Genomic DNA, 10,276 nt, shown 5'->3' on the forward strand with positions numbered 1-10,276 from the left:
ACAGGGGAGAAAAGTGATTCGGCGCTGGATAGAAAATGGGGGAAATACAAGAAACACTGTATATCTAATAAGGAGGACTTCCATTATCTAAGCTGAGCATACTAGTAGCCAGCCTTCTATCCCAAGGATGAGATTGGAGGATTCTTCTCTTAAGAAACTAAGGAACTGACCAGACATACAAATAAAGACCTAAAAGAGCTGGATTTTTTTTCTTGTAAATTTGTTTAAGTACCTTGTAGATTCTGGATATTAGTCCTTTGTCAGATGTATACATGGCAAATTTTTTCTCCCATTCTGTAGGTTGCCTGTTTACTCTGATGATAGTTTCTTTTGCTGTGCAGATGTTCTTCAGTTTAATTAGATTCCATTTCTCAATTTTTGCTTTTGTTGCCACTGCTTTTGGTATTTTAGTCGTGAAATTTTTGCCCATACCTATGTACTGAATGGTATTACCTAGGTTTTCTTCTAGGGTTTTTATAGTTTTAGGTCTTACATTTAAGTCTTAAATCGATCTTGAGTTAATCTTTGTATAAAGTGTAAGGAAGCGGTCTAGTTTCAGTTTTCTGCATATGGCTAGCCAGTTTTCCAACACCGTTTATTAAATAGGGAATCGTTTCCCCATTGCCTATTTTTGTCAGGTTTGTCAAAGATCAGATCAGCCATTGTGGAAGACAGTGTGGTGATTCCTCAAGGATCTAGAACCAGAAATACCACTTGACCCAGCAGTCCCATTACTGAGTATATACCCAAAGGATTATAAATCATTCTACTATAAAGACACATGCACACATATGTTGATTGCAGCTCTATTCACAGAACTAAGACTTGGAACCAACCCAAATGCACATCAATGATGGACTGGGATAAAGAAAATGTGGCACATATACACCATGGAATACTATGCAGACATAAAAAGGATGAGTTCATGTCCTTTGCAGGGACATGGATGAAGCTTGGAAACCATCATTCTCTAGCACAGGAACAGAAAACCAGAGACCACATGTTCTCACTCATAAGTGGGTTTTGAACAGTGAGAACACATGGACACAGGGAGGGGAATATCACACACTGGGACCTGTTGGGGGGTGAGGTGGGGAGGGTTAGGGGAGGGATAGCATTAGAAGAAATACCTAATGTAGATGACAGGTTGATAGGTGCAGCAAACCACCATGTCACATGTATACCTATGTAACAAACCTGCACTTTCTGCACTTGTATCCCAGTACTTAAATTATTTTTTTAAAAAAAGCTGGATGCCTGCTCATTGCTCTACAATGAGATTCACTAGTTGTCAAGCCCTACTGCTGTCGCTTAAATGTGTACCCTCCAAAATCCAGGTGTTACCAATGTGATAGTCTTAAGAGGTGAGCCTTTAAGAGATGATTAGCCTGCAAGGGCTCCTCCCTCAGGAATTGGATTAGTGCTCTGATAAAGGGCCTTGGCAGAGAGAGCTGGTTCCCTCCTGCCCTTCTGCCTTTTATCATGTAAGGATGTAGTAAGAAGGCCCACATCTGATGCCACTGCCTTGATCTTGGACTTCCCTGCCATCTAAACTGAGAGAATACATTTCTGTTCTCTATAAATTAGTTGGTGGCATTTTAACAGCACAAAATAAACTAAGATACCACCAGTAGAGTGGGGCATCCAATCAGCATTTTAATGCCTTGTTTTTAAATAGGAGAAAATGACCAGATATTTAAGGAAAGCCTTCAACATGAAAGGTACAGGTACAAACCAACCCGTGCCCCAAAAGATAATAATAAAAAGACACTAAGAGTTAACAGAAGCAATGCAAGGAATGGAAAGAATGCTATAGAGTATTGCTATTTAATATCTTTAGTGGCATAAAATAAGAATGCAAATTAATGAAACCAGTCTAGTCAGAGCAAAAAGCACTTAGATGTTAAAAATTATAGTTGAAATTAAGAATCCTCATCAGTCAGGAAGATGAAGTCAAGGAAAGCACCCAGGAAGAAATAACAAAGAAATGGAAAAAAAAAAAAAAAAAGGAATGGATAAAAAGAAAAGTAAGTTAATTAGAGTCTTAATCTAGGAGATTCAGTATCCTAAGAAAATAGGAGTTTCATAAAGAAAAATCAGAGGAAATGACAGAGAGGACATTTCCAAATCATTAACAAAAGGTAATTTCCTTTGAAATCCTGAGTACAGTTCAGCCTGCTTCAGTGGGGTAGATACAACCCCTTATACAAGCTATATTGGTACAGTTTAGTCGCCATTGTTATTTTGTTTTGTTTTCTTTACATTCAGTGTACACATGTGAATAGGAATTGTGGTCCTACGTATTCAGAGACTGTGACTCTCAGGTACATTTTAATCTTTACCTTAGGCTACAGTGGTGGCTACAGAAAGTGATGTGCAGTGTAGTAGTAGCAATACTGCCACCGAAGACGAGTTGAGGTGAGTGGACTTGGAACCTATGGGAGAAGATGGTAATAAAATGCCAGCTCACAGTGGGACACACAGGCACCCAGCTATGTTGTATTTTAATATAAAAATGATGAAAGTGTTTTAAAAACCAAAGTATTTTATTTCTTGCTATGAAGCCTCCTAAAATTTTGAGTAATAATAAAAATCACATATGGGAAAAAGCTATGTTCTTCTATCTTATCTATAAAGAAAATTTATTTGTGACTTATAGGTTCGTAAGTAAGGGGTAGATCTCATTCTTTATTTTTTAACCAAAAATTACTTTTCTAAGTTAAAAAATGGATTGTCAAGTAATATGAATGATATAATCTTATAAAAAACAGTTTTATTTAAATGTATGAGCATAAACATACAAAAAATACCTTTCCAGCAGAGTGGAATTGGTGAGGAGTAGGTTAGAGAAATTACCAAATTTTTCTTTATGTGTTTATTACATGCTCTGTTAAAATGAACATCTTTTACTTTTTTCTTTTTTTGTCTGCCATAGGGTCCCACTCTGGTTACCTAGGCTGGAGTGCAGTGGTGTGATCTTGGCTCACTGCAGCCTCAACCTCCTGGACTCAGGTGATTCTCCCACCTCAACCTCTGGAGTAGCTGGGACTACAGGCATACACCACCATACCCAGCTAATTTTTTTTTTTTTGTATTTTTAGTAGAGACAGGGTTTCGCCATTTTGCCTAGGCTGGCCTTGGACTCCTGGCCTCAAGCAATGTTCCCGCCTTGGCCTCCCAAAGTGCTGAGATTATAAGCATGAACCACTGTGCCTGGCCAACCTACTTATATAAATAAAAAGATAATACATTTAAAGTGACATTTCTTTTTACCAACATTTTATATTTTCAAACAGACTGCAAAGTTGAAAAAATTCTGCAGTAAACTCTGTATACTCACCATCAATCCATCTTATGTTTTGATGTTTCAAAGTAAATTGTAAACATTAGTATACTTCCCTTTTAATTAAATGTGTGTATCATTAATTAATATTAATGATATTAATGAAATGTGTGTATCATTAATTAATATTAATGATACACACATTTAATTAAAAGAGTGGCAGAGTTAGCATATGCATCCAAGTATGTCCCATCCCTGTACTCTTAACTGCGTGCCATCCTGCTAGCCTTGTGTCCACCCCACTCTGAGATAACCACTGATGACTCCTCTCTAAACCCTTTCTAGGTGTATGTATTTCCACTAAACTGGGGCTGTATTGTATGTGTTGTTTCATAACTAGCTTTTTCTCATGCATAAACCTCTTCCTCCAGCTCCTTCTTAATGGCTGCAGAATATTCTGTCCAGATACCATACTTAATTACTTATTCTTGTGTATTTTTCCAGATTTTGCTATTATCAGATCTTCTTGCATATTACTAATTTTATCCTTACGGTCATAAGTAGAATTGCTTCCTGAGAGATTATGCATAATTTCTACTGTTAATACAAATTACCCCATTTGTTTTTACCAATCTCCCACCAGTAGAATGTGGGGTAACTTGCCAAACAGGGAAACCCGATGAACAAGTTTCTGAACATTCTACGCTGGTATCAAATATAACTTTAAAAAGTCATTTCTAGTTAGATAAGCAAAAACATGTATGTTTTGTTTAGCATACCTTTGATTGTTAATGAGGTTGAATGTATTTTCACCTATTTATGTATCAAAAGTTTTCCCTTTCAGATACTGCTTTGGATTCTCAGAGTTTATTTTTAAATTAGTCTCTTGAAGAATTCCAACCCATTTTGCAGTATAGCTGATGTTAAGACTGAAATTTTATTTCATACAGAGTTCACTCTTTGAGAGGTGCAGTAAAGGCAGTAATACTTGGAGTACCTCAGTGATGGCAGAAAGGTTTATGTTTCCCTCTTTGTGGCAAGATACATCTCTGTGAGATTGCTGTAAAGGTTGGGAGGATTTTAGAATTCATTTGCACAAAGGTCCCCAGAGCTTCCAATCTGACATGAGTGGCCTTGGAAGATTCGCGTGGGCAAATCACAAGGACAGAAAGTTGGCTGGTTTAGTGATTGGCTTTGAAGCAGCACCAGATGCCGTGGGCACCGGGAGGCTCTGGGCATGCCCTTCAGGGGAACAGTGAGCAGCAGAGGAGAATGCCATGGGAGAACATGGGCCACCCTGGGTGAGGACAGGAAACGGGCAAAGGAAGTAAAGGAATTCTTTGAGGAGCAGAGGAGAGAGAGCTGGTAGTTCATGTCACTTTCTGTTATTAATATTCCTCACCCTTTCTGCCTGCCCAGCTTGACTGTGAGCAAAATCAGAAATGTACAGCTCATGACATCCCGAGTGCTGCTTCCATGTGGGTTGGGGGATCAGTATCTCTCATAAGTATTAGCTCTCAGAGGACTTGGGGTAGAGTATGTTTTGCCTGGCTTATTAAGGAAAAATATGTGGCCAAAATTCACTTAGAGTTTCAACTACTTTCGTTTTCCTATAATACAAGTTATAGGAGAAAGAAGGTGAAAAGAAACCTATTTAACTTGTTAATATTGGTATTTATGAGTGATTCTTTTTATTCCTTTCTGTTGATCTTTATATTTTATAATGGGTGCATTTACACATATAATAGAACTAATAAATTATATATAAAATTTCTCCCTCTGGGTGAGAACTCAAACTTTATATATAAAATTTTTACCCCTAGGTGAGAACTAATATATATAAAATTTCTACCCCTGGGTGATAACTTATCTTGCTACTAAGTTAGGTTCAAGAAACAAGAAATCTTGTTTCTATACTCACAAGCAGTACCTTCTTTAAACAAGAGTTGCTGCCTGTGAGTATAGGTTCTTCTATATGCTATATTGACAATTTAAACCTTAATAGAAAAGGGCAGTAATTTGGTAGTGGTAGTAATTTAAAGCGAGGATGGCATGTTCCAGATCCCCCAAGACTTTGTGTGGACAATGTGACAGGCAGCATGGGGGCTTGTTAGGCACTCTGGTACCAAGGCAATCCATGCTGAGATTTGTTATATTTGCTCTAATCCAGTGTGGTCCTTAGCTTAAAGTATGTAGCTTAATCTCAGTGAACGTGGATCCTATAAATTCCACCAAAAAGACTCTATTAGGAGAGGTTACACACAGGGAAGCTTGCGTAACGTGATGTTATCATTTCCCCGCATGAAGAATCCCACTGAGTGAACACAAAGGGTGGGGCCCTCCATGAAACTTAAAGCCAGTCCTTCCTGTGAGGCTGGTGGTATCTGAGCAGAGAGGACCAGAAATGTAAGAAGTGCTTGAACTGGGCATGAAAAAGTTCTTGAAAAATGGTACCATTGTATCTTTTGTTGACTTGAAATTCTTGGTATGTTAATTAGTCTATAGAAAGGGCCCTCCCAATGTCATAAGGCAAGTTCTAAAAGCCTCGGGCTTTTAAACTTGAAGTAGTACAGTGAAGGACTGACCTCACACAGAATGTTCACAATGAATCGCAGAAAATGACAAAAGTTGATTAATTACTTATATGAAAACTAATTTGCAGTGATGATATTAACATTCTGAAGCCCGCCGTTTCCTTCCATTTTCTTCTTGTGGTTGGGTCATATCTTCCTTTTTTGTTCATTTCTTAAAGGAACCATCTTTCATTTTCCCTCTTTTTTTTGGTAACCTGTTTTTTCCATGGACTATAAATATCTGAGACTCACTTATCTAATCAAGACTTCCTCCTTGATAGAAATTCTTAGAGAATTCAGTGGCAAAAATGAGCTCTATCTTTGAATCAAAATCTGAAATTATTTTTTAAAAGAAAAATAAAAATAGAAAATAGCAAGATTTTTAACTTGGGTAGGATGTTTGTGACAATTTAGAAACCGCCTTTGCAAAAATTAAAACAGAAAATTATGACAGCGGGGGAGATCTGATCTAGCTAATCCCCCCTTACCTTTAGCCTTCAAGCTGACTTAATTGTTCCTGGACACAGGCTGGGCTAGCTTTGGGAGACATTTTTAATTTATATGATAATAGTACTTCCTCCAAACACGACCATCTTTGTAAAGGTTAATGAGAGACCACCAGGCTAGGAATATAGAGAAGCTTGGATTTTGCTAAAGTATAGGCATTGCCAGCCATTTTTCTGGAGATCACAAGATATGCAACTTTCTCAATTACTTCTGTAAATAACATCATTATTGTAGAACCTAAGATTGCCCTTTGGAGATACCTTTTTCAGATGGCTCTACCTGGACCGGCCAACCACTCCCGTGTCCCCACCCAGCACTTTGGCCAACAGGAGGATAATTTCCCATACCCCTATGATTGTACCCCCAAATAATCAGCAGCAAGTACCCATTGCCTAGCTATCCCCACCTCTTCTCCCAAACTATCTTTGAAAAACTCCTAACTTAAGAGGAGATTGATTTGAGTAAGAATTGTCTCCCACATGGCATGGCCAGCCTCCTGTCAAACTCTTTCTTTACTGCAATGCTGTGGTCTTCGTATATTGAACAGGAAGAACCTGTTGGGATCTTTCAATTCCATTAAGTAGATACATTAAAAGACATCATCTCATGTCAATCCCTTATTCCCTCCACCTACTTTTAATCAACTAGTTGAATTTAAGAAAATAATCTTAACACTAAGTTGTTTACTAGCAAGTGTTCTATTTTTTAAAATTATCTTTTATACATCTAAAAGTTATATAGGTGCTCAAACTTTAAGGTATATAAAGTGCTTATCAGAAAGTCTTATCCAAAATAAATGTCCAATTAAAAGTAAAAAGTTTTCCTTGATGGAGACATTTCTATCTTACCCCTAGTATGAGCCAGGTTCAACAAACATGAGAATCTACTTTTTCTCAAATGCTTCAGCTGTCTGGGGCACCAGGGCTTCCTGGATGGGTAGCATAGAAAGCTAAGAACTCTTTATTGCACTTGTTCATTTTGAGTGGTCCACTGGCCAAAACTTGCTATATTCTATGGAGCAGAATTTTCCAAAATGTATTCCATGGAACACCTTCCCAAAAGAGCCTCCATGAAAAAATGTGTTACTCAACTGAGTTTACAAAGCACCACTAATATGGCTTGGCTCTGTGTCCCCACCCAAATCTCAGCTTGAATTGTAATCCCAACATGTTAAGGTCAGTACCTGGTGGGAGGTAATTGAGTCATGGCAGCAGACTTTACCCTTGCTGTTATGGTGATAAGAGTTCTCACAAAATCTGGTTGTTTGGTAAGTGTGGGACTCTTCCTTCTTTTTTTTCTCTCTCTCTCTCTCTCGCTCTCGCTCTCTCTCTCTCTATCTCTCTCTCTCCCTGGCCTGCTGCCATGTAAGACACGTTTTGTTGCCCCTTTGCCTTCTGCCATGATTATGAGTTTCCTGAGGCCTTCCTGGTCATGAGGAACTGTGAATCAATTAAACCTCTTTCCTTCATAAATTACTCAGTCTCGGACAGTTTCTTACAGCAGTGTAAAAATGGGTAAATACGTCTACTGAGTGAATATTACTGAGTAAGTTTAGTATTCTCTACATAACCTGAAAGCCAATCATTAGGCATGTCTGACTGGTGCTGATGAATACTAATGGTGATTTGCTTTTCCATCAGCCTTCAATTGGTTATGATGCAGGGAACCCTTGTGTAGCGGGTGCCTTCCTCCTAACTGCAACCAGACTCTTTCCCACCAGCTAGGTCAGTCTTTCTCTCAGACCTCACCATTGCAATCTCCACAGACTCCAGCAAGGTTAACAAAGCCAATTAGGCATTAATGGACATTGTCATAACTCTGGCATGCATCTGCTGGTATAAAAAAACACTTTGCGTTTTAAATCAATCTACGGTGCAGGATTAGTGATAAGATCTTTTGTCTCCAGGAAGCTTTTCAAGTGCACATTTCTCAGTGAGAACAGCCTTGTGGGGGGTGGGGGATGGAGGGAGACTGTGTTTCATGATCATCTCGCTTCAGACTGCAGAGTCTGACTTCTAGGTTTGCCATTACACGTAATTAATGGCTGAGTTTGCCATTAATTATGTAATCTTGGGCAGTTACTTAAATGTACCGTACTTCAGTTTCTTCACCTGTAAAATGGGAATGTTAAGGGGACCTACTTTGTGTAGGGTTGTTCAAAGGTTAAAGGAGATAGTACTTACATTAGAATATTCACTGGGATGTGATTAACAATCAGTAAGTAGTTGTTATCATCCTAGTACTCTTACGATTATTTTCTCAGAAGTTGGGGTTGGAGTTGATGTTCACCTGATACCGCTTTTTTGAGAATGTGTCTATAATTAGATCTTTCTGGTCTGTTTGGGAGGTCATATCACATTTAATAGGCATATAAGACTTGGTTAGTCTGTATTTAGACTGCTGAATCTTGAGGAATTAATATTGAAAGGCTAGCGCTTGGGAATGGAATATGACTGCAAAAGTGACCAGGTCTCACTTTCATTTTGCAGATCAAGAGCCTCAGGTTCAGAAAAGTACTTTTCTAAAGCCCCACAGTTTGCTCCAGGTGAGGTTGACAAGAGAATGTAGGACTCCTGATTCCAGATCTACTATACTATTCCATACTGCCCTAGTGCAGGAGGCCTCAGTGTGTGTTCGGATAATGTGGTGTTAGTTACTCTGTCTTCTGCTTTAATTTGTAGATTGTTTCTGATTCAAGGTTGATATTCCTCAAGTGTAAAGAAACAATTTGAAAGGAGAGGAAGAAAGACATGGAAGACACACAGGCTTTAGAGCCGGAGTCCTGAGGTTCGATCCTCTTATCTAACTGTGTAACTCTCAGTGACTTAGTGAACTTCTGTGACTTTCACCTTCTTTGTGTGCTTTGGGATGATATTTGCTTTTCAGAATTATTGGGAAAATTAAATGAGAAAATATATAAAATTGCTTTGAATGTGGTAGGTACTCACTAGATGGCAGTTTTACAGATGCACCTTGATCACCATGGGTTTCTCTGGTTACATGGAGGGGTGTACTGAATGCCTATTGCTTTCACATCATTGTAAAGTTGAAAAATCCTAACTTGGGGATTGTCTGTATTATCATGTATTGTTAATGACAACTTTAATAGGTGAATGCCATTGCCAGAAACAGCTACCTGAGAATAACAGGCTAGAAACAATGTGCAGACTTTTCTTAATCCCATGTTTCTTGAACTGCGATATGTATAGTCCAGGGGTAAATAGCTGTGTGCAAAAGTGAACAAAATGGTGTGTCATTTAGGAGTGTCAATTTTATTTGGGAAAAAAAAAAAAAAAAAAAAAAACTTGAGAAACCATTAAGTGATTAGTAATTTAAAACCTATAAAAATAGCATGGATGTTCTATGGAATAAAATTCAAAATTACACATCTTAATAAAAAGCACAAAACATTAAATAAATTTTAGTTTTGCAGAACACAGCTCCAAAATATTCTACTAGCCTCCTATTTCACCACCCTTCTGCCCCAAATTCCAGAGTGCTTACCCTTTATGGCTGTTGAGGATATTCTGATGAAAAGTTGAGGATTAATGTAATGTATCCTCTTACTACTGCTTTGTAAAGGTAACCACCTAAGGAAAGCCAGGCTGAGAAGATGTGTGCCTGGTGCAGCCAGTTCCTCTACCAAGTGATGTGAGAATGGCACATGGAGGGCAGTGACATAAAATCGTGTTGACTCTAAACCCATACATCTGCCTTGCTAACTGCTCTTCCTCACTTCTGAATGCCTGGTCCTCTTGTCTTTTCTACCTTAATCAATTACAAGAACTATCTACTTGTCCTTATTACAAAGATGAATATTTACTTCTTCATCTTTCATACATTTGTCTATTCACTCATTTATACTTGCAAAGTTTGTAGAATACTTACTGTGGAAGAACTGATAATTGTATAC

This window comes from Sapajus apella, unplaced genomic scaffold, assembly GCF_009761245.1.
Source record: "Sapajus apella isolate SASKATOON/1434 unplaced genomic scaffold, GSC_monkey_1.0 scaffold6, whole genome shotgun sequence".
NCBI classification, from domain to species: Eukaryota; Metazoa; Chordata; class Mammalia; order Primates; family Cebidae; genus Sapajus; species Sapajus apella.